Genomic DNA, 26195 nt, shown 5'->3' on the forward strand with positions numbered 1-26195 from the left:
AGCTCCGATTAGTGAGCTGGAGCTTGGCTGGGAACACTGGGAGATCATTACACTGGTGGACCCATTGGTTCCTGCTGTCTTGCAGGAATGGGCAATCAGGGAATTGTAGTATTAAGAAGCCATTAACCAGAATAGCCTTGTTGCAGGTCATATTTTATAGCTCCAGCAGAAAGCTGCACTAGAATCACTTATTACTTGCATGCAGCTAAAGAGACAATGGTTAGTCAGTTGCTGTGGTGGATGTGGATCTCATTCAAGTCTCTACCTTAAAATATATCCATACATATTTCCAATTCCTGTTGCACGAGCAACTTGAATTATTCCTTACTTGTATATCACCTATAAAAACAAGATAGAAAGTTGTTGTTTTTTCTCTGTACATAATCAAGTAGGTTAGGCTTTATTAGTTTTCTTCTAAATGTTGTTCACCTCTGATCAAATGGCACAGACCATAAGTACAAGATTCAGATGTAGTTCTTTATTCTTACATGTATATTCTATGCATAACCAGAACAGAAAAAGTAGCTCTGGTGAAGTCTAACAAAGTCCTTTAAAATTAGCGTTAACATTTTTCTTTCCATAATCATAAAAGAGAACGATTCCCCCACCCTAAAGATGCCTTAAAAGCTTCCTAGTGTCATCCTAGAGACAATTCTGCATTTGCCTTTTTCATAGTTATGTTGTATTTCATAGCCACATCTTGTCATTAACCCGTCCTTCCCCTCCTCATTTATATTCAGTATATAGGAAGTATCATAAAATCCTGCCAAGTGCATGACTTAGCATTTTGCATGAGTCTTCAGGGTTGTCTGGCATGTTGTGCATATATAGTCTTGGTTCCCCCTGGTACTGAAAATGCCCCCAGCTTTATGACACTATTGACTTTCCTCAGGATGCTTTTAATATCTGTGTGAAATAATTAATGAAACCAAAATTTGATCCTTGTGGACTTCAGCCTCTACTCTCCAACTTTATGCTTCCCTTTTCAACAGTCCCCAGTGCCACTTCCTTTTTCCTTATTTCCCACCTATCTTATAATTTGTCTTTAAATTGTGTATTCTTCAGATCAGTTAACTGTTTTCTGTGTGACACATTTGAATCATTGACAAAAGTTTGGGTAGAACAGAACTACTTCATTCATTGGGTAAAGAGGCAGTTGGGGGTTTTTTTTGGTTGGGGTTTGGTTTTTTTTTACTTTGTTTGGTTTTGAGGTTTTTCTTATTTTTTAAATTAGAAAAAGCCTGTCATGACCTACTATTGGTAAGTTCTTTTTGGATTACATTTTCTTTCCTCTTTAATACTGTACTTAACTATTCATATCTTTAAGGTATGATACAAATCTAATATATTTATAGCATCAGAGTTTAATACAAGTCTTTGTGAATGAATTAATGAATTCAATGTAAACAACAGCATGGCAAGAACTGGCTCACCCTGTGAATTACAGACAGGAAATTCCCTCTTGGCAAACAGAAGACATAGATAAAGTACAGCTCCTTGTAATATGTTACACTATTCTTTAAAACACGGTTCTTGATTTTGTTGTTTTTAAGTGACCAAAGTCTGGACATAGGGAAGTCTATTTCCCTTTGTGGTCTCAATTAAATCAATAGTGTACAGTATGCACCCAAAGGCTGGCAAGGTTGCCTAAGATATATTAGAAGGAACATTATTTCTAGACTTTTGAAAAGAAATATTTCATGGGGAGTTTTATCCTCAGCACTGAATGTCAGATGGCTAAGAATCATTTTGCTCTCTGGCTTTTGAGTGCAGCCCAGTGCTGAAAGGGAAGGCAATTGAATTTTGTCCAATTTTTTAGTGTAATTATTCTATGATAAAATAAGAACATACACTCTATATTGTTGCTAGATCTGGACTTTATTTCATGATTTAAGGAAAAAGAAAACGCCAATACCTTTACAGGTGAAAAGATTTTCCATTGATCAGGTGTAATATGCTGTTATTTGTCAGTATTTTACCTGAGATATTCAGCAATACTTCAGGAAAAAATTACCAATACTAAAGTTCCCAATAAAAGAATCAACTTCAACTCTTCAACTTTATCATAAAGCTTAACTATAAAAGGGTCAGATACAACACTGGAAACAACAGCCACTGCACTGAAGAGCAATTGGACTGAAACAGGAAAATCTCATTTTGATGTTGTCACCTCTCTGCTAAGCTGCTTTAGGGAAATTATATCAACTCAATTGTTTGTCGTTAAGTTTACTCTGTCACTCGATGATATTGGCATAAGTCATGACATCTTTTAAAAAAAGCAACTGAAAAACAAACCACAAAAAACATGTGAAGCCAAAAAGCTAATCACTTACAAGTATTCAATTTTTTTTCCCAAATTATTCATCTAAAAGCACTCAGTACAGCAATAATAGAGTATCTATTCAGATTGCAATCTGGTAAAGTGGTAGTGGATGCTTCCATAATTTGGATGAACTTGCCTGTTCATCCTGAGGTAGCTATTTAATCAACCCAAATTTCCTTCAGAGACTTATGACTAACCCAATCAAGACCAAAATCAAATGTGCAATACTGAAATTATCTCAGGTGCACAGTAATAAATCATGCAGAATTCCACAGTAAAAGTACTGAGGAGAGAAGCAGTTCAGTAATGCAGGAGGCACAGTTCATGTTATTACACTACTTAATGTTAATGTGCTTTAATAGCTCTAATGGCTCAGCATAAACCACATACTGTGTTAGAGCTACATCTGTAGGATGGTGCCATTTGTTCTAACCCCAAATTTGTATTAAACAGGGATATTAGAATAAAAGTATAGGCTACATGTGTTCACGCTACCAGTTTTTTAGTTTTTGACGTTCTCTGAGAGGTAAATTTATGACTAATTAACACATTTGGTATCATTAGAAGAAATAAAGAACAGCAACTCACAGAAAATTTAATCTGTGACTAATTAATTTTTTTTCTCTGCTACCCTTTTGTTAGTAATGAGAGATATGACAATGCTACTCATCATAGTATATATTTAGGTTGCTAAATTCTATCAGCTCAATCAGTTCTACCTTCCACAAATAGAGAATGCCATAGAATTGCAACCATCTTGCAAACACATGGAAAGCAACTGAGCAACTCAATGAGTAATACAGAATGGAGGATTTTGCTCAAGAATAGTATATAAATATATGTATATATATATATATAAACAAGACTTGAGCATTAGAAACAGGTATATATACACAAGGCATGGCATTGTATTCTCAAGATACTTTAGAGAAGTTGCTTTGGATTTATACCAGAAAGGGACATTCAAAGAATAAAAATGAAAGTCAGATGTTCGATCTTTTCTGGCACCTTCACCCACGAAGAGAGGATTTAATCTCCTAAACAGAAGAAATGACTCTCCCAACCCTTGTCAGATAGGAAACAAGGATTTTACTCTATTTATATTCTTCCACATCTGCAAAATGGATCAATAGGAATATGGAGTTAAGCACTGTAAAAAAAAAAGATGATCTTTTTGAGGTGTCTCTGAGCAGTAGCCATTGACTTAAAAATTATTCCAGTTGTACACTGTTATAGTAGGAACATATCTTAAGTTCCTTCTCATCCGTGAACTGAGAGGTTAAATTATGTTGTCAAAGGCAATGCACTGCCATATTATCTCCTATTAGCTGATTTACTGAATAGAAGTCACTTAAAACTTATATAGACCATGTTTGAGCACAATATGCTGCTGGCATGGTTTGTCTTCTTTGGGTTTTACCTGACAGTTTTGAACGCTGAGCCAACTTTTCCTATTTTTGATATTCATGACAGAAGCTAAAGTAAGGATATGTCACCATGTGATAGGTTTACCATGCCTGGATATCAGGTGCCCACCACGCCACTCTATCACTGCCATTGTCAGCAGGATAGGGGTAGGGGTAGAAAATAAGATGGAGAAAACTTATGGGTCTAGATAAATGCAGTTTGATAAAGCAAAATTAAAGGCTGTGGGTGGAAGCAAAGAAGACAAAAGATTTATTCTCTACTTCCCATCAGCAGGCAATGTCCAGCCTTTCAGGAAGCAGGGCTTCAGTACAGGTAGCAGTTTCACAAAACACAAATCCAATAACAAATACTCCCTGGGCCTCCTCCTTTCTCATAGGATTTATTGATGGGCAGATGTCATATGGGTTGGAATATCCCTGTGGTGAGCTGGGGTCACCTGTCCTGACTATGTCCCCTCCTAAGATCTTGCCCACACCCCCAGGCTGCTGGTGAGCAGAGTGCTGGAGAGCCTTGATGCTGTGGAAGCACTGCTCAGCAGCAGCCAACTTGCACAGGCTTTATCAGCACCTTTCTGGCTGCCAATACCAGGCACTGAGAGGGCTGGTGTGGGGAAATGAACCATCTCAGCCAGACCCAATACACACCATTTTCATGTTGTGTTCTACTCTTTGCTTCAAATCACATAAACAGCATAAAAATTACGATGTAAAAGTAAGTTTCAGAGGTACAAATTAGAGTACCAGTGCATAGGAGTACATATTGGATTTTTTTTCCAAGATTTGACCCTTCAAAATAAACACACACACACACATGCACACAAAACGGAGTGTTTCTATGTGCTGCATTACTGCACAGTGGAGTATGTTGCTACAGATTATAATCAAGGAGAACAGTGTAATGTGTTCAAAAATGAACTGCACAATTTAGTTTTGAACACATCCATTAGTGGATATTAAAATAAGAATGTAGATAAAGTCTTTGGGTCAGGAAAGCATTTAGCTGCTGATTCCCAGGAATTGCAAGAGTGCAGGAAAAGAGGATTATGCAGTGCTCACCTTTTTCTCAAATTCATTTTTAAGCCTCTGTAGTAGGCCATTTAGTACAGGAAAAAATTCTCATGATGCACTTCCAATCCTCCAATTGCAAACATATCTACTTAAGCCTGCTCTTCCTTGTTCACCTCTCTCTACTACGTGCTTAATGTTTTGGGAGTCTTGAAAACAAACTGCCCTTTTTGACATCAAAGAAAGATATAAACAAGCTTTGATGAGAGCAGTACTGTCAAAATGTAAATATATAAAGAGCATGTACTGCTCTGAGGTTCTTGAAAATGAAAGAGCCTGCATTATTTTAATTGAAATAATGTAGACCCTTACTGTCATTACTGCTCAATCTGTAATTCCTTTTCCAGTACTTTTAACTATGTCAACTTCAAAACAAGCAAGGCAAGAGAAAGAACAAATATTTGCAAAATATCCATGAAGATAAAAAGATCCCACTTTTATTGAAACTTTTGGTCAATGAAACTGTTTTTTAACAAGAGAAACAAATAACATATAAATTACAATACATTTAGAACTTATGTGTAATGAAATTGGTCTGTAAACCATATCCTGTATAAATTTGTTGCATAGGAAACAACTGATGGATAATAACTGAAAATACTTATTGATTCCTGCTCTATAGCAGCAGTATCAGTAGCATCTTGAGTCTAAGACTTGGAATGAGATCTTCTATTATAATAGCTTGAGAAAATACCACACTTTTCCTGTAAATTTCTATTCATTTTGTAGGAGTAAGCACAGCAGGTCAAAGTATCAAGGTTTAAAGAATATATGTCAGGTGATCAGATAATCTATTTATTGAATCAAAAAAATCAAACAGAAGAAAACCCATTTAAGAACAGACTTCCTCGTAACTTCCTGTTCACACTTTGGGACACAGCTGGAAGTACACAACACATAAAATATGGCACTTCTATTTTTGACTAGCAAGAAATCCAAAAGGTAAAAGCAAAGACATAAAACACATTTGAAAACTTGGCTTGAGTTTTGGTCTGGATGGATAAAGACCTCTGTCACTGGAACTGCTATTTATTTTGGAAACAGGCTGTCCGTACCTAATTAAAACCAGAACACAAGTAGATTACACACTTATTGGGTCATATAGCAATCATATGCAAATCACACACTGACTCCAGCACGAATTTCCCACGCACTCTGAGCTGCAAGTTTTTGTCTTAAGCCATTTAAAAATATTGGAGGAAGTCCAATAAAGAAAAAAGCCCCATTTCCCTGCCACAAAGCATGCAACGGTTTGTTTAATGAAAACTAACCCAAACTCTGCCCGGGTTGTCACAGTTGTGTTCCTTTGGCTCTTGCTTACATGATCACCTGTCTAAACCAAGACTTTAAAATCCCAGGGGGAGGATGAATAATTAGAGACAGGGTGGCTGAAGGCAGGGTTACTCAAAGATCAGATTACAGACTGGATCAGCTGTCAAGGGGAGAAGCTGTGGTCATGCAGCTTCTTTCATATTCCCACAGGAGAACTCTAACAGCCCCCACTCTTCCCAACACATACACTTTTTTTTCTGGTGTTTTTGGAGGCAGCTGCAGCACTGTATTACAGTTTCAAGCCATGAACTATCTTGGCATGACTGATTGGCCTAAGAGAATTAGAGCAAAATATTATTTCAGTTGAGTGGATTTTGATAAAAAGCATGTAGGTATCAATGAAATTTCCCAAGTAAGCTGTTCTTGCCTAGAGGCCTTAGGGCTGATGACACGATGCTTGGCTTCTCTTCACAGATTTGCCACTGACCTGTTTTGTGATCCTCTTTAGTGCCTCCTTTCTTTTCCTCCCACCCAGATGTCTGCTTAAACTGTGGATGTGTCAAGGGAGAAATTATCCCTTTCCATGCATATTTGCCAATCAAACACTGGTTTTGGTTGCTGGTTCTTTTATGCTTCTAGGAAAGGAAACTCTAACTCCCTTGCCCCCAGAATCCCAACACTACCACCAAAATGACCAGAAGCTTCAAGAGAGAAGACAGTTTATACTGGAACAATTTTGTAAATATTTTAATATGGATTTCATTTGCATCTGCATTTGACAAATATTGGGATGGGAAACAATCATAAAATTTTTTCTTGACTCTAATACACTTTAGCACATTGTTCTGTTCTCTGATCAATCATTTCAATGTATTAATAAAATCATCCTGAAAATGTCTTCACTAACATATTTTTTATGTCTCCATCTCATCAGGAAAAGAAAGCCCTTGTCACTAGAGAAGCTCTGACAAGTCTTGTCATCTTTTTTCTTGTCTTTCTTTTCAGTGTCACTGGATTCCATTGCAGATACTGATAAATTAATAGCATGTCTTTCATACTGGGATACATCAGATATTGTCTAGTGCTTCTGTTCTGACACAAAAAGAAATCCCTGAAGTATAACATACAGTTACTATGATTTTATTTTATATATAAGTGTAGGATGAAATTATTAAAGGGCTATCTAACTGGTATAGCTTTCTTTGTTACTTTCCCCCCTTCTTTTTCATTAATACTTGACCAAAGAAAAAATAGGCATAATCCAAGGAGAAGAGAATCTTAGAACTTCAAACTCTTTGTCAAATGCCCCAAGTCTCTAAAGTGATATACAACTTTCTGTTAGCTTGGATCACTCTCTACTAACATCCATGCATCCATGCATCCATCCATTACAGTCAACACTGTAAACAGTTCCACACTACAAATTTAAGAGATAGTTTAAACACCAGGAAAGTTTATTTTCTGCAGCTTCTAGGTTATTATCTCTGGTATGCCATGAAACATAGGTAGATGGGGTTTTAATACAATCTTTTATGCTTTATGATTGTTCCTGTTATATGTCAATAAGTAATTGCTTTGAAATTCCATAAAATTAGACCTGACAAAGGGTTACAATGCTTCCTCGGTAACATTCTCCAATTATTAGTTGCATATTTCTACCTTCTTTTACTTTTGTTGATTTCTTCTTTAAGCTAAAAAATCCTTCTTTTCATTCTTCCTTGTATATCTAATAAACTGTTACTTGAACCTTTAAGACAGACTACAAATAAAATGAATGCAATATTCCAGATGTGAAAGTCTTATTGATTTAACCTGACATTAAAAGAATTTACTTCTATCCTGAACTTTAATCAACCTCACAATTCCTTTTTAATGCAAAATTCTTGTTGAGCAATCATTTCATTAAATTCCCTACTGTCCAACTATGCCTTTTCATTGAATAATTGTGGAACAAGCACAGTTCCCATCTAGTAGCTGTTTTAAGCATTTGTGTACTCCTTTAAAATACTCCTTGGTTTAATTTTTTTTTTTTTTTGGCTCCTGCCCCTTTGGTAATATATGATACTGAGACAAAATGAGACAACAGGCCTTCATTAGGATAGAGTACTATTGTAAAAACATGACTTTAGGTACCTATAGATTTACCATACTTCAAGCATATGGCTCAGCATGAGATGTATGTGGAAGATTTTTCTATTGAACTCTTTCAGAAGTAAGTGATAAAAAATATACTGTGATCTTTTCTTCAAGGAGATCTGCTTCTCCTGACAGCCTGAAATGACTCTGCTCTTGGTGAGAGAACTGATTTTCATGTAGGAATCTGACCATGCCCATCACAGGAAAAACTGCACAGACCTGGACAAGCTGAAAGAAAATGAAAACCAGCAGGTTACAGGTGGCTGTCATGTGTGGTAGCACAGCTTTGCTGTTGATTGTTTGGGCCGAGGGTATCAAGGGCCTCCCTGTCCCTGCCCAGTTCCTTGGGAACAGCCCCACCCCACTGTGACCCAGAATCTGTGTCAGTCCCCCCAGGCTGTCAGTCACTGCTGATGGTCTCCAGACCCTCAGCCCACCCCCAGCCTGGGTCCCTCCTGGTGTTCAGGGAGCTGCCCAATGGCAGGGCTGGGGCTGTCCCCACTGTCCCTTGGCCACACTGGTCCTGCCTGGGGTTGGGAGTCCCGAGCTCCCTGGCCATCATCCTGCAAGATTCCCTGACATTAGTGACTGAGGCCAAAGAAGAACTTAGCTTGAAAAACCCAGTGGTGGCCACTGGGATGTGATGAGCAATCTATGGGCACCATGAAACAGGAATTCCTGAAATCAGACTCCCACTGGAGCTGGTAATGTGAAGAGGCAGGCATATCTGAGGCCCTGCTGGGTCTATTCCTTCCACACATTTCTAATCTACACACCTCAGAAACTTCTGTTTCTAAAAATGGTACAGGAAGAGGACATTTAATTAAGGTAAACCTGTCTAGATTGTGATCTGAAAGTGTTGCCAGATGAACTCTAGCAAAACAGATCAAGACTTCTTAATTATTTACCCAGAGGGCAATTAGTAAATATTTACCATTTAAAGTCTAATTAAAATAGAAGCAAGAGTACAGTCAAGTTAAGCACCCTGTCTTGGAGGTCATTCCAGTGCTTTTTGGCAAAAAACATTTATGGGAAAGCCTTGCAGATAAACAGATCTGAACGCTGACTGTAGCAGACTTTTTTTATTACAGCACGTAAATCATTTAACTCTAATCTCTTTAATTGGCCTTGATCAGACTAATGTTTTTTTCCAGGAAAAAAATAGCATGTTATGGGACCTCAAGACAATTTGGGTTTGTTGGTTTTTTTTTAAACACAGATGCAGTGAACATAATGGGTACCTCTTAACACGGGTGAAATGCTGAGATGGGTTTTCTAGGACCCCCAAAAAGTCTTCAGATATGTGTTGTAAGATATATTAGTTTTAAGTAGGGTGTTCTAGAAGTGGGCCTGTGTCAAAACCTTCTTTTGGAGCAATTCCAAACACATCATAGAATATCCTGAGCTGGAAGAGACCCACAAGGATTATCAAAGTCCAACTCCTGGCCTTGCACACGGCAGCCCCAAGAATCCCACCATGTGCCTGAAAGCATTGTCCAAACACTTCTTGAACTCTTGTAGGCTTGGTCTGTGACCACTTTCCTGGGGAGCTGTTCCAGTGTCCCATGTGGAAATCAGATCAGAACCTGAGTTCACACTACTAGAACATTAGGAATACAAACATCTTACATGCACACACGTGCAACCAAAATCCAAATACTAAAAACTCTGTACACTGAAGAAGTAATTTGCATAAATCCTTTGTAAAACCTTTCCGCCTCATGGACCACATTACTGGCTGTACAATTGAATATCAGAATGTCTGAAGAGATTTGTGCCTGGAGAAGTTTAATATGTATTTTATAAAATGGGGTTTTGTTGTGACATGTGTTTACCTGTAGGCATCTAGAGAAGAACTCGGACCACTATATTGATTCGTGTAGTTTCTGTCCACTGCATATGTCCATAGGGATGTGTCTTGCAATTAAATGTGTTCATAAATCTGAATGGAGCAATGGGAAAGGTGAGGTTCTTCCCCATTCTGTTTCACTTGCTGTAACAGAATAGAAATTTGAAATCTCTACTTCAGTGTGAACTAAAGAAAAATAATTCTTTCCTCACCTAAATAAATATCTTTAAAGTTCTGCTTTGCTCTTCATACCACAGCAACAGCATTCTGGTTTGCCATAACTCGCCTTTCTACTGGCTATAAAAGTGACTGTTTCATAAATTTAGGAGAGATTTACGAGGAAATTTAGGACTAAAATCCCATTTGCCAGCTCATGACTTGCAGAATCAAAACCTATGGATTGTCCCAATTACTGAATACAGTAGAAGGGAAACTGGAAAACAGCTAGTGACTGAAAGGAATAAATTGAGTGACCCCAGGAATGTGTTAAGTTGTTAGCACAGAGGCTGCTGAGCCCCTGAGGCAAGCTCTTGTACAAATGCATATGTGGATCCCATGAATAATGGTTAAAAAAAATTGCAATCTCTTGACCATCTCATGGTTTCACAAACCCTGCTCAATCTTTTTGTATTATTGGATATGTAAGCAACAGGTAAACATAGTCCAAATGAGAGTGAAGATAGATGCTCTGTCACATTCTTCCTCCCCCTTTTTTCTTGGAGAGATTCATAGACTCTGCAGAGAATGGCTTAGGACACGGAGTTCCATGTAGCTTTGTTTCTCACTTGGAATGCAGTGTTCCACGCTACAGCAAGCCCAGGTGCCATTTCAGTACAGCAGCACTTTAACAATAGCCCATTTCCATATATTTCAAGGGGGGGAGAAACTATTGTTTATTAGAAGAATTCTAAATAATTGGCAGCCGTCACAAATTCTCCAGCTGGCCAAGTGCTAATGTGTTATTAGCTGAATCTCTGAACATTTTGTGACCATTATAAATAGGCATAGGGAAAGTTGCTGTTGTTTATAATGGAAATATTAAAATTAGCATACGTATATAAGTATATAAATACACACACGCACACGTATATTCCAGTAAACATTCACTGCATTTGATTACAGAGCTTCTCTTGTTGGATTGTGCTCTGAGCTATGTAATTGAGGATTTCAGAGGGGAATTGATGTGTGACTGATAAAGGATTTGACATGCTGTGACTCTGACTTTAATACGTGAACCAAGCCATTAATGGGGTTTCCTATGCAAAAGGAGGAACTCTCAATATTGCATTGTGGGTTTTTTCTAGAAGCTTTAAAAAAATTGGATTGGTGGTCTTTGGTGGCCAGCTAACAACAGTCTATTCATAAAGGCCATAAAATGAGCGAATTTACAGCTCTGATGGAACTGTTAGGCTACAAGTGAGAGAAACAAAATTAGGCTTTCAATTTAGAGTAAGTTATTTTAAAGCTGATTTCCTTAAAATAGAGTTTTAAGAGAAGGCTGAACCAATCACAGTGTGATAGAAATTGTTTGACCTCAAAAGTATCAATCTACTTAGACAAGGTGTACACTTATGGTGCTATTATTTAAGCTTAAAAAATGGGAAGCAAACAACTGATTTCTAGATTAAAAAGAGGAAGACAACAGATTTCTTTATCAAGTCAATTTACTGCTTGTTATGCCAGCATATTAAAAATTAGTCTCATAATTCCAGTATGTTCCTTCCAAGAAATTTTTAGTAAATTAAATTATGGAATTGAATATCACTGTTCAGTTCTTTCTCTTGGGACCTACATAATGCTGGAAAGCTTATTCAGATCAGGAGAGAATTTAAAATATTTTCACCATTCTTGGATTTCATGTGTAACTTCACCGTAAATATTAAATCATTTATCTGAATTTAATCAAACTTGCAGCTGCAAATTATAAAGGAACATCCTTCCTCTGCACACACTTTTAGCCTTTCAAACTGTTCTCCTAAAGGACTGTGTCTGTGACACTCACAGTCAATTTTGCTCCTCTCTATTCAAACTGTTCTACTGCCTTTTATATTTTTGAGATCTTGTAACCCATGTTTATAGGACAGTAAGCTCTTTCACTTCAGGTTGGCCTCTATAAAATCAGTTGGTTTTTTATAGAAAGTATATTGGTCCTATTCAAAATTTAAATAGTGGAACTGTGACCTTCAAACTGTAATATGGCAGTAAGAGCCATCTCACTTAACCTCAGTTTATACTGTAATATAAATCTTACTTTGTTAATTGTCTGAACTCTCTCAGTGGTCAATAGACAAAAAATTTCAGCATAATCTGTTGTAGTTGTTTTAAGTACCTGTCTTAAGCTGGGAAGCAAAATCACTAGGTCTTTATCCATTTACTAAAGAAAAAGCTCTCTTACTGGACACACACCTAAAATATGTATCCTGATGTGTATACCCAAAGATATATAAAGACAGTTGAAGATATGTGAGATTATTTTTAATATGTGTTCCACGCAGTACAAACCCTACAAAAAATTTAAAACACATAAATTGATCTTTGTTAAGATATCTTGGTTTGCATTAGTCTTAATCATAGTAATTTTATCTAAATGAAGAGTTTCTTGTGGAAACACCTTTATGTGTCTTGCTTAGATGTCATGCAGGCCCTAAAATCCAACATTACAGCTCCAACATTCAGGTGTTTGGACACCAGCTGGAATTTTTCAGCCCTCAGTAACACATAAAATAGCCACATCATCTAAATTAGGTGACTAATTCAGGAAAAATTGAGAAGACAAAGGCAAGGGATTATACTCCTTTTATAGTCAGTGGGGAGAGAAAAAAGACTCTTTTGTCAAACTCTGCTTCCTTTTGTATGGAGCAATGAAATAATTATTGGATCGAGGGAGAACCTTAATAACTTAGAAACTGGAGAGAGACATCTCCTGCAAGCAGTCTTACATTTTAAATAAAATGGAGCATTTTCAATTACAGTGAAAGTGCTTACCTGAAAAGACTTAACCTTGGCATTACAAAGCATTATGCTCTCTAGATTGAGTCCTGTAAATCAGAGAACAAACTGGAGATCCAGCATCATCTGGCTAACCAGATATACCCGTGATTCCATATCTGGGAGTCGAGAAAAATTCTCTAACCATTAACATGCTGAGCAGAATGAGAGGTATCTCCCTTAACCACCAGCAAAGAGGAGGAATGTTCAGAATTTTGTTATCAGAGAAGGACTGTAAATTTTACTAAGCCTTGGGATAAGTGCCAGTACATGCAGAGCCTGCAGAAACAAGGGTTCTGCTTGGCAGAGTGCAAAACAACTGGGGACTATTCCTGAAACTAGTAGGTATATAATTTCAAGTAGTTTTGTGACTTTTTAATTTCAGGTACATATAGTGAAACTTTTATGCCTAAATAGAAATGTATTTATTTCAGTAGTTCCACAGTAAACAAAGCCTGTATTCAACACAAGGGATGAGTCACTGCTTTCAGGGAACACCCCTTTCATAGCTTTCCCACATTGCTAAGTATACAAAGAAACTCCCCTTCCAAATATTTCCCACCACCTGGGAGGGTTAAAACATCCTCATAGTAAAGGGAGTAGAAAAGGCGTAGGAGATATTTCAGCACAGTTCAGAAACATGTACTACCTTTTCTCCCAACCTCTTAAAGAGTTTCTACATTTTCCAAGAAGCAATTTGTGATCATTGCTTTTCTGTGCAGCAGATTCTCTGAGAAGCACAGAGAACTAATGTTGATAAAGATAAGATCAAAGTCTCAACAAGCACTGTTCTTCTCTTCTTATATGACATGAAACCAAATCCTGCAATAGTTTGCCTAATGCGTTAGACAAACATTTATAATGCTGATACCAATAACACACTGTCAGACTTTTATATTAAATATTGACTCATGTTTTGCTAAAAAAAAACCTTACAGAAACAAAAAATGTCCTGATAGAGAAAAAAAGACATATCAAAACTTAAATTTCAGATTGCTTGTGTACAAGACAAAATGTGCTCAGCTTTCTTCAAGTGATAGTTGCTTTTTCTTCCTTTTTGCAAGAAAAGCAGAAATGGTTTTGCTTCAACGTATTGTTCTTAACTGAGTTCTTATGCTCACATTAAAAAAAAAAAAAAGAGGTACAAAACTCTTAATCTCTGATAACCCTACAGCTATCATTGTCTAAGTATAAATTAGGTTTCTTTTTACAAGAAGGAAAAAAAAAAAAAAGAGAAAAGATTGACTTTGCAGTGTTTTGTCATTGGTTTAACCCAGAGAATTGAAATGACCCAGCAGTAAGTTGAGGTCCATAAGTGTTATAGCACCGGCAACACAGCTAGTTATGTGAAGTTTAATCATCTAATGTCCCTCGTGATCTTCTGAAAAATGATACTTTAAAAGGAAAAGGTGTTAAGTCATACTAAGTCATGGGTCAAAAAACAAAGACTGAGAGAAGGTATATCCCTGAGTGATGTGAATGGGACATTTAGAAAATTGGGGGATTAGTAAAATACTTTTTTGTATGGATTTGGAAAGGACCATTGAAACTGTATTTTGTAAACACCAATGTCAAAGCAGAATTTAAGGGCAAAAGAAATAGCAAAGATATACCCCACATGCCTAAGCAACAAGAACAACTCTGTAATGTAGGACTTTAAGTAACCAGTGTTAATGCAAATGTAAAAACAAAGATGATCTCTTGAGAATCCAATATTTGAGTTCAAAAGAATAGAGAGTGAAGTTCAGTGTCCTTTCATGCTCATGGTCCTCAGACATATTTAGCTCACATGCTGACAAATGTAGTTTATCAGTTATGAGGAGTCAGAAACACCCAAGTCATGCGAGGGCTGGCTTAGCAAGAGAGGCAGAACAAGCTAATTTTGATCAAGTAAAGTCCAAGTGGAAATTATAAAGGAGTTAAAAAGATGAGTATTAGGATAGCTGCTCCTAAGTAAAATTATTTTTGTCAGGTTTTATTTCAAGACCATCATATCTAATTCTCAAAGAGCTTGCAAACATCAAAGTTACCTCAAAGCTTGTCAATAGCATGGGGTGTATGGACATTTTCCTTTCTTGACAGCTCATATTTTCTTAGCAAAAAGTAGTAAACCTTAGTGTAGACCCAAGATAGGGCTAATCCATTGCTTGGATGAGTCACCCTGTATATTTTGTTGAAATGACAAGAGTACACCCAGTCCCCTGGCTGGTTAGACATTAACCCAAGGTTAAATGTGTAATTAACTTCAGCCTCTATTAGTGTTTAGTTCTGAAGAGATTACATTCCAATAAGTACCTGTTAATCTTTTATTTTTGTAAAGTAGACAGCTCTGCTTCCTGTAAGTCCAGTAGACACCCAAAGGAGGAAAGAAAACCCAGGAGCTGCTACACAGGTCTCCAGCAGACTGTTTGCTTGTTTACCATGGTGACAAGCTCCAATCGCTGCATCAAAAAGTTAACACAAACAAAACTGCGCCCAGAATGTAGCCTATTCTTCAGGTTGTTTTTTCCCATTTAGTTAAGAAAAAGAGGGTGGTGTAGAAGGCAAACATTCTTCTATCCTTTCCAAAAGGTTTTTTAGTAAACTATCATTACGTGCCTAAATATTTTAAGGCTCCATGACCATTACTTTAAAACCGTATTTTTCAGATCTTGATGTTAAGGCATGCCATATCCCAAACACAGAGATATTTGCTCCTCTGAAGATGGAGGTTAAGGGGTCACAGTTGTAACCCTCCAAAGCTGCACCAGTTCCAGCTGAAAGAACTGTGTGGGTCCTGTCTCTAAGAGAAGAATATTGCAAGAAGTTAATTTCCAAATCATGGCTTTTCTATTTTCCATTAGGCATTCCTCAGATATTTTACTGATTGTTCCTCTCAGTGTTGTTCGAGACGAACACTCTAAAGGGACACTCTCGATCCCTGAGCAAAAGCACTGCTGACAGTAGAATACCAGGCATGAGACTCAAACAACTCTTTCTTCAGAAGCCACAGCCCAAAATGGTGGTTTAGTTCTAAGCAGCAGATGGGTATTGTGGGCCACTGCTCTTTCATGGGGAAATTCCTTCTACGGCATGAGCCTTGATGAGAGCAATGTCTTTAGGGTCTGAGGCAATGCTTTGTTTAGTCATAGGCTGAAGTGGGACAAAGTTATCCAAGATAAATTCTTTGGGAGTCTGATTTCACACAAACCAGTGAAGAAAGCCACACAGAAAACAGGAAAGCCTGTCTTTATCGCTGTTATCTTAAGTCGTAATTTAGTTATACCACTCAGCATGACAAAATATTGAGTCCTTCAAAAGGAGTCAAACTCATTAGTGTTGTTGAGATGTGTTTAGATGGCAGAAACTATATATTGTGCTTTTTAGAATTCTCCAGAGGATATACCAGTATTGTGATCTACTCTCAAAGAAAATCATTGCTTTGACCAGTTGCCAACAGGGAAAAATTTGAAATAAAATTTTTTTTCCCAGCAAACAAATAATAATTATACAATTTAATCACTAAAGTAGGCTCAGAAGCTCATGTTTCACTGAATGCAACTACAGGAAATATCCTTGGAATAACTACAGTCAATTAGATGAGTTTCAATTATAATATAAATCTCAGGAACAAGAAATGCAGATGGATACCTCAGATAAATCAAGAATGCAAGATAAAAGATACTTTTGCAACCTGTTAAGGTTCAAACACTTTACTTTCCCAAAACAAACATCAGGTTACTAAAATCAAGGTGGAGTTAATGATGCTTACGAAACCAAAATACGGCAATTCTTCTGTCACGATCTTTTTATTTAATTCCTGTTAAAGAAATGTTCGAGGGGAGGTGTTTATCAAGGGTTGCTGCAAAACTCTTATTTTTGGGAACAAACCTAGACCCTATTTTTTTTTGTATAATTATTAAAATAAAATATAGGATTTCATATCTTGAGAATTCCAGTATTTTTGAAACACCTTTCCATCCTGCCTTAGGACAGAAAGGTAAAACACCGTAAGTTGTCAAAACCCAAATTGTTCCATGTGTGCTCAAATGAGGAAATGCTATTTTCAGGGATATGGCACTTCCTCAGCCCATGAATCTTGTTCTTCTTGTACTAAATTTTTATTATCTTAGACAAGTATTATCTTTCCATGTAGTCTAATAAAAAAGGAATTCTGCAGCAGATTTTTTCCTGATATTTGAAATTCCACGGCCACTGCATTTGAGAACTAATCATGGTGAAGTATATTTCCTAACTAGTTCCATAATTCCTTAAACACAGTCACTTAAAAGCTAGGTTACAGACCCACTCTTAGAAAAGGGACTTCAGCAAATAAAAAATACATAGATTAGAAGCCTCCTCTATTCATAAATACTATAAGTCAAATGTGGTAAGAGTATGTGATAGGCTTTAGGTGAAAACTTTTCTACAGAGTTTCTTAGGAGCTGCTCAGCTGTTTCAGTTGCCCTTGGTTTTTCAGAGGATATGCAACAGCTTGGTGTCTTTCAGGCCTGAGCTTGTGGAGAAGTCATCTTTCCTACACTGCCCCACATAGTGATGTTTGGGACAGCAACTGGCAAGGGAAGACCTTCTGAAAGTGCTTGGGACTGCAGCTCTATCACAGGAAAAAGTGTCAATACACATGGTTTACTCACGGCTTCCGAAGCCACTCCCCCAAGTAACACAAAGGTTGATGTGCCCTGGGCGGTTCACAGGCAGCATGACATTTATTCTTGGCTGAATCACCCAGAGCATAGACAATAAAAGTCCTGGTGCTGTTTGTTTAAAATTGTTGCCTCACTTTACAGTTTCTTCAGTACCCGGGGTGTAACTGTGGCCAAGTGTTTGAGGTTCTGCCTGTGCACAAGTGAATCATTGCTGTGCTGTACAGGAGGACATTCATCCCAGTGGGTCTAAGGTTAGGAAATACAATATATCTGACGTTGCTGTGCAGTTCTCAGAGTGATTCATGAGATCTTATCTACAAGCCAGCCCTCCCATTTACCCTCAGACAAAAAGAGGAGACAAAATGGGGTGTGTTAGGAATTCCTCTTGCATTAAATACTTTGGGAAACGACAGAAAAATGCTCCCCTCTAGTGAAATGACTAGTGGACTAATATGTCAGCTAAGTGAGCAAAGCAAAAATGTGCTTGTATGTGTGCACGTGCACGCAGATAAACCCAAAATTACACACCTTGCATCTAAACTGACATCCTCTATGCTAGAATATGTGTTTCACTTTTCTTAGATTTGATTTATACTGCAGAGAAATACTTTGCTAAGAAGCAGTAGTGAATGGCTGAGTACTGTTAATATAAAAACTTTCCACAATTCAAAAGCATCTTACAAGTGCATTTCTTATTACATTTTTTTCTTCTGCTTTTGAATGTTCTTAGCAAGAAAAAAACAAAAGCCTGAGAAAAGAAAATCAACATCTATTGTTATCATAGTGATAAATCATCTTGAATAAGGGCTAATGTGCTTTCCTGTTAAGCAAAACAAAAGATATTCATAAATGCTACAAGATTCCACAAGCATTACAAATACATCACAAAAAAAATTTAAAGAGAGGAAAAAATACATAGAAGCTCTGACTATAATAAAAACATTTGTCTTGTCCTTTACAGGGTGTATTTTGAAGTGCTGAGCTTGCAGAAATAAATATGCTTATTTTAAAATTTTTATTAAAGCAAAATGTAAAATAAAAGATCTCTTCTTAAAGCCTAGGAAAACTTTCTGTGTTGAGAAAAACTATTATTATATAAGAAACTGGAGGGGAAAATTTTAAAGAATATTCAAAATGGACTTTTGGGTACCATTAACAACAAATAAGACTTGAAAATGTTCCTTTTTGCTCATAGAATATGTGCAATCAGCTTACAGAGTTCTGGAATTACCTTTGTGCTAGTAATTTATGGGAAAAAATTTTGTTCTGAGTGTTATCCTCTTAGTTTCTCATGAATTTGTTATTGATGACTGAACAGTGAATACTAGAACTGTGTTTTGTGTTATAATTGATCGTATAAATCAAATTATATAATTTCTATTTCCTGACTAAATACACTAAAGTCTTAACATCAGATTATATGGTTTGGAAAAGCCTTTGAGGGCATGAAATTTCTTAGGGAGGAGAAGTAGCAGATAAAGAGGATTGAAAATTTTTGATATATTTTAAACCTCTTTTCTTTCTAGGCAATGTAAGCCTTGCCTTAGGGATAGTTCCTAGAAAAATTAGACTACTCTAAAATTGCATGGCCGAGAGCACACCGTTTTAAATTAATTTTTCATTGTCAATCCGCATAATGTAATTATATATGCTTGTGTGGTCTCAGTTGTAGAAAATGCAGAGGATTTTAACATTTTGCATGAAGTACTGGAAAGTTTGACCTCTGCTTGTCTAAGACATTACAGTCACCAAATGCATCACTTTCCTTTGATGTTCACCTGCACCATTTGAAGAGGTGGACTAAGGAAATGAAAGAGAGGACAAAAGGAAACCTTGCAAGGACATTTTCCACAGGCATTAGCATAAGAAAAGATATTTGCAATCCATGGGGATATTTTAGGCTAATGCCCTTATATTGTTGATCCAATGAGTACATTGAGTAACTGGCCATGCTCACACTCCTAACTCATTGCATGTTTTTGAAGTGTGAAAGTGGTTAAAACTAACATTGCAATGGACTCGTGTACAGACTTAGTAAATACCAATCACTGGCAAGGAGTTTGGGAGGTTTAATCTTGACCGCTGGTGGCTGTCAACATCTACACTTTGGTGACTGAAGAGATTTTCTAAAGGATAAAACATCATAAATTACCCAACTGCCAGAAGAAGTGTTGGGGACAATTATATGAAAAATCTTTTCACTTTCTTCAATATTTTTTTTCCAAGTATCATTCCTAGAGCAGATTGGTGTTAGAGGCCTAAGACTTCTGTTCTGACAAATGCTTGAATGTGAGTTTAAATATTCACTTCTGATGCATAACTACTGAAGGAAAATAGCATATCTCAGACCTTGGCTGGAAATTCATTACTAAGAAGGTAGCTCTAAATTTATTTTCATAAATACATAATGATCAAAAGTGGGGGATTTTTACACTTTTACTGCTTTGTATTTAGCCAAATTCTTTCTAATTATTTTGCTTTCAAAATCTTAGTCTGCATTTTGAAGAGTGTATCTGTACAAATTACAGAGAGTTTTGTGTTTGTTGTTCAAGCCACAAGCCACTGTGGATTTGTGACTGAATGTGTAGGATAAGGTCCCAACTTGTTTGGGTAGCCCCTAATAGAGTGTGTTCTACTGCTTACATTAGAAATTTTTTGCCTAATTACTAATACTACAAACTGAATCTGCACTTTCAAAAATCAAAGTGTTCCTACAAAATAGTAGTGGTTGTAAGTCACTTGTTAAATGAAGTCAAATGGAAACCTTTTCACTGAGGATGGAAAGCTTCAAGGAGAAACAGCAATTTCACAGGAGAGAGACTTTGATGGATTCTGAATTTCAAAACAGATTTCCAGACTTAATTTTCAAAGGAACATTCAAAAAAAGCCATTTAAACTAGATGACACCAGAAAATACTTCTATTTTTCTAAGACATAGAAGTTGGGTTTTGAGTGCCATTGCAGTGAAAAAAAAGATTAGTGTCTTGGTGTAATACAATTTAATTCAATGGGTTTTGAAATCATCTCACAGAAATAACAGCTGAAATGTGATTAAATTCCAAGAATCAATGAAAACAAGCGGCAGTAGAGCATCAAGACTGACTCTTCTCTTACCTGTGATGGTGTAGTTTGGCAGTTGGTGAATTTGGACCAGGACCCTTCTTTGAGGAACACTATTTTTAATTGTTTTTTCTTTTCACAAAGAGATTATAGACAGAGAAAGACATCAGTGTATTCCATGAAAATATATGTATTTACATTGGGGCGAGTCTTGGTACTTTTAATTTTTTAAAATTTGTTATTATTGTTATTATTTTAAGCTTCTGACATTGTCAAATCATAGCCATTTCTGCAGAATAATATGAAATTAAGTAGTCATATACTATGCATCTCTATTTAGAAACTGTTGAAAAAAATAGGAACCATTTCTAACTTACCTTAACAGACATACATCCTGCTGACAAATAATTTCAGCACATTGCCCCCACAAGAAACTCCCATATTTCTGATGATTCTGAAATTATACCATACACATGCACCAGGCATTTGTCCTAAGCAAGCACACACCCCTTCAATTCTAAGACAGCAATATTATCCTCAATTTTACTGAGTAAATCTGTCATGGAAGGTTTTGTGTTAGGGTCTCACTTCCTGAATTTGATGGTTTATGTAGATAGATAGATAGATAGATAGATAGATAGATAGATAGATAGACAGATATTCAGTTATTATAAGCATTGCTTTGTTAACTACAACATCATAAACCTTCATCCTGTGAGATTTTCAAAGAAGTTTTAGGAGAAGCTGACTTTCAGGAAGTTATCTGCCCACCATAATATCAAGAGAGCCTCAGCTGAACACACTTTATTAATTTTTTCCACATTATCTTCTTATATGAACACAACAAAACAGGTGCTGATATTCATTTGCACTCAGCCTTCAGAGCCTACACTTCTGTCTTGAGACACTCTGTAAACTTACTTGAAACATATTAAATAATAAATCATCACCACGAACAAAACTGTTTGCAGAATTTCTTTTATTGGAAAAGGAATACTATACTTTTTAAATAGAAGAGATAATGTATTTGTTTGAAATAATGTGATGGGGTGTGAAAGAAGTGCAATTAGAGTTGCCAAAAATGTAGGATTTGGCAGGCATAGCAAAAAATAACCATTAGATTGAAATAGCACTTTTGGCAGTACTCAGAAGTCATTAGGTTTGTATAAAATTGTGCCCTGCTACTATAAGCAAGCACAAGTAAAGTTTTGTTGAATATGTTTGCACACAAAGTGACACTCTACTGCTGTGAAGTGTAGTAGCATTTTTTGCACACAGTGTTCAAACTAAACTTTTTTCCTAATACCTTACCCACATCTCTCTGAACCTACGAAGAAGGGTCAGAATTTCACTCTTTGACAGTACTGCTCTGAGTCCAGCAAAGCATGAATACTAAAAGTCATGCTGTGTTTCCAGGTACTTTAAAACCATAAATCCATATTTAATTAGAAGTTCATGAAATACTGTAGAAGATAAGATCTCTATTCTAAAAATGAAATAAAAACCTGGGCCTTTGGCTTTCTTCTCTAACTCTGGGCCATAATTTAATTAAAACTGCATATCATATGCTAAAAATCACATTGACAAGTCCTGGTTGAGGAATTCAGATTCCTTGTGGTACCTCAATCTGTGGTTTCTATTTTGCTGTCATATTGTTCCATGTTCTTATCCTGTCTCCCACCCCCCAGCATCATGCACTCCTTCCTGTCTTGTTTCTCATTAGAAAAGTGAATTCCTTTGAGATATAATGTTGTAATGTCGAAGTTTGAACACTGGCATCTTACTATCTTAATGGATATCTTACTTGACAGCTCTGTGAATTTGAGCTTTCTTCTATAACAGCATATATTTGTGGGAAAAAGCTGGCATTGAATTTAAGTGCAGGGAGCTCAGGCAGGCTTGAAATGGAAACCCAGATAAAATAACTGTGATTTCTTCCTACTGCATTAGAAACTGGAGTAAGCTTGAGACATTAAAAAGAAAATAGTACATCAATGATGTAACTGGAAAGCTCATCCTTTATATCAAATGCCAGAGCATTATATTCATGATTTTTTATACAAATTTGTTGTTATATTTTACAGCAAAGTTATGGACAATGATGACACTGAGGTATATTTAGCTTGTATGTCTGGGAAATTCTGTGTTCATGTGGAGAAATACCTGTTCTTGAATCCATGGGATAGTTTTCATATTTTGGCAGTGAGAGTTTTGGAAGTGCAGACAGTCACAGGAGTGGGGTTTACGTATCCTCATTAAAAAATCTTGCAGTTTGCAAACAGTTTAGGTACAATAGCATTCCCAGTCCTTAGAATAGCAAGGAGTGGTGGCATCTCAGACCTTTTTCATTTCAGAGAGAACATCTTTAGATAGTACAAAAGAACAGATACTTGTGATTTCAAGCTATTTAAAGTAACTACTTTGTGCTTTCAGTGTGTGTTTGCATTTGTATCCCTGCCATTGAGTGGCAATATGGATATGACAGAAGACTGTTCATTGACAGAAGACAACTGGGAATCTTGTACTGTATCCATACTATGTAAACTGAAGTTATTAATCTATATGGAACAGTAAAATATTACTTTCCATATTAAAAAAGACAACTCCTATATAAAGGTGATGTTGTCATAGTCTTAATTTACATGAAATTAGCTGTTACTTTGGAATGGTCTGTAAGAAGTCAACTCACATGGATTTTCTACAAAATCAGATCTACAGTGTTTCTCAGACACTGGACCCATGTATATCATTTGCATGAGATATCTTAATATAAGTATTTCACAGCATATTTCCTCCTCACAGCTGTACTTCTGAAGTAGCACCCACACCTTCTGTTCTTGAAAAATTGCACTTTCTCTCCAACAGCTGAATTCTGCAAGTAGGAAAATTCATGTCTGCCCACTCTCTCTCTCCCCTCAGTTTTCAGGCAGAATCCAAAGCCTGACTATACTGATAAAAATCCATTCATTGACTCATGGGGCTTCTAACTGTACAACATCTTATACAATACCTGGTCAATGTGTTACTGTGCTCCTCACACAGGGGACCTGCCAGATTAAATACTCAGGATTCATGGCACTCAGAAGTAACTCAATGGGTGAATCAGGAGGCAGATCCCATACTCGTTCTGGTTAAAAGCTTGCTCAGTTTCGCATACATATCTACTCACAGAAATTATGTGGTAGTTAATTCTATGACAAAAATCTTAAATCTTTCTTACAAATATTAATGTGCTGAAAGAACTGGTGTAAAGACTGGAGCAAGCAGAAGCAGAGTCTTCTGTTAAATAAAATCAGGGAAGGATTTGAGCTGAAGTGAAAACCGGGAAGGGTGAGAATTTTCGTACTGGAATAACCTCTGGGAATGTAGCAACAAAGGCTGGGACTTTTTTAGGCATTGAGGTGTTTAAAGATTAAAACAAACATTAAATATGATGAATTTTTCCGAATACCACAGGATTAAGAGGCAAGAAATAATCAAGGGAGTATAAGACAGAGTCTGGAAGCCTTGCATGGAGCTAGCCCTATTTACATCAGCAGGGGGAGAGGGGTTGCTTATATATGACAGTTTTGATCTGCTTAGCAATTCACTTTCTTCTGAAAATTATATCAGTATATGGAGTTCTAGGTTTGGGTTATTTTGTAATAAAATCCATCATGTGACAAGTAAAAAGCCATTTTGTTTAGAATTAATTACAACACAAGAAGGCCCTCACAATGTTTCTGCTACAATGATTTCAATACTTCTATTTTTAAAACAGTATGCATGCAGAACATAATTCTCATGTTTCACCACTCCTGTCAGTGCATACTAAATAATATTTTTTGGTGTTTTATTTTTGGTTTCATGGTACTTTCAATAGCTAGTTTATCATGAATTTTTTTCTATTTTCTTTTTTTTCCATGATACTATTTTGATGTTCTCTCTCCACTTGTGCAAGATACATATTTGTCTGCTCTTTATGAGGGATTGAAATGGCTGGTATTGACTTGACATCTGTTCATTAGTGAGAGATCATCCCCTGCCCGTAGAATTTGATTAAAAAGGTTTGCTCAGGCACATGCCCCACTCAACAGAAAGACCCTGTGTTTCTAGTGACTGTGAAATACAGGATAGAGCATTGTTAGAGTGCTACATTTTCACACAGTCTTTGCAAACATCCAGCCTTTGGAATGAAGCTCAGCATGTCTTAACTCCAAGAACATAGGCCTAGTGGAAAAAAAATACCCATCTCCAACAAGTGCCTAGCAAGGACATGAGGTTGGAATGTTAAAGGGCTGAGTCACAGCTTTTCCCTGTGACTCTGGACACACTGCTCAGGCATCCATAATGGTTAATAGGAGCTTGTTTCCAATCATAACTTGGCTACCATAAAAAGAGCATCTCCCGGTGCTACAGGTGTGGACAGTCTAAGTTCCTGCAAAATTCGGAGACAATGAGGCACAAAGATCACTGGGAGTGAAGAGAGGACAGGAAAGAGAAAAGGCAGATATAGTACTTGATTCCTTTCTTTAGAAATTGTATTTGCCAAACATATTTTAATGTCAGAGATTTCTGATGTTTGTTGTTTTTCTTTCACTACCATCAGATGAGTGAATATGGCCTTTTTGCAAAACAAGCCAAGTTTACAATTTGTTTTTCAAACTAAAAATAGCTTCTTGCTTTTCTGCTTGTGCTAAAAAAAACTCATTTCAGTGTTCTTGACTGTCTTGCCATATAATCAAATTGAAGGAATGAAAATATACCCAAATAATACAATCATGCCAAAGTCAAGGAAATAAAAATTTGGCCTCCTACCTGCATTTTATAGAAAACCGTCACAACTGTTTCCCAAACAACTTTCATAGAAGAAAAAAGAAAAATGAACTTTGGTTTAGTTTATGTTCTTCTCAGGAGATGTCTTTGCTGATAGCATCTGTGCTCTTCTGCACTCACAGTGGGCAATTTGACTTCGCTTTTTGTGCTGATTTGCTTGCTTGCAGTCCAGCATTCAGACACTTGGTATTTCTGTATAATCTGAAGTCGTACTTAAGCTCCAGTTTGCAAGTGAGAAGCAGAGCTGGCACAGGGACTCTCTGTAGTCTGTAGGTGCATTAATCAGTAAAATTCTCCCAGTTTAAAGCAGACAGTGGTATCGTTTATCATAGCAAATAAAGTAAGGAAGAATTAGTAAAAATGGGGAAATGCCTGTAATTCTCCTGCCTATATGTAAAATATTTCTTTTTTGTGAAATCACTTTCTCAGTTATTTGCCTGTTCTGTGACTGTTTCAGAATGAGGGCTTTTCTGTTCTTGCCTTCGCAGCTCATAACTTTTATTACTAGGATCAACTCTCCTTCCTTCTCACCACATTTTAAAGAAACCAGATTTTTATGATGTGGTAAGAATTACTGAGCACAGTATAAGTGAAGTCTTGCCAGAGATTTCATT

At 36.7% G+C, this 26195-nt stretch overlaps 1 long non-coding RNA gene across 1 annotated transcript; it reads right to left on the minus strand.

Annotated features, from left to right (window-relative positions):
- Positions 1–5340: 5340 nt before the first annotated feature.
- On the minus strand, positions 5341–13204 carry LOC138105609 (uncharacterized). The gene is made up of 3 exons (XR_011148563.1): positions 13058–13204; positions 10059–10216; positions 5341–8451 (listed from the first exon to the last, which is right to left on the minus strand). It is a non-coding gene; the product is annotated as an uncharacterized lncRNA (long non-coding RNA).
- Between the last annotated feature and the right edge of the window lie 12991 nt (positions 13205–26195).

The sequence above is a fragment of the Aphelocoma coerulescens genome, chromosome 2 (assembly GCF_041296385.1).
Source record: "Aphelocoma coerulescens isolate FSJ_1873_10779 chromosome 2, UR_Acoe_1.0, whole genome shotgun sequence".
In the NCBI taxonomy this organism is placed as follows: Eukaryota; Metazoa; Chordata; class Aves; order Passeriformes; family Corvidae; genus Aphelocoma; species Aphelocoma coerulescens.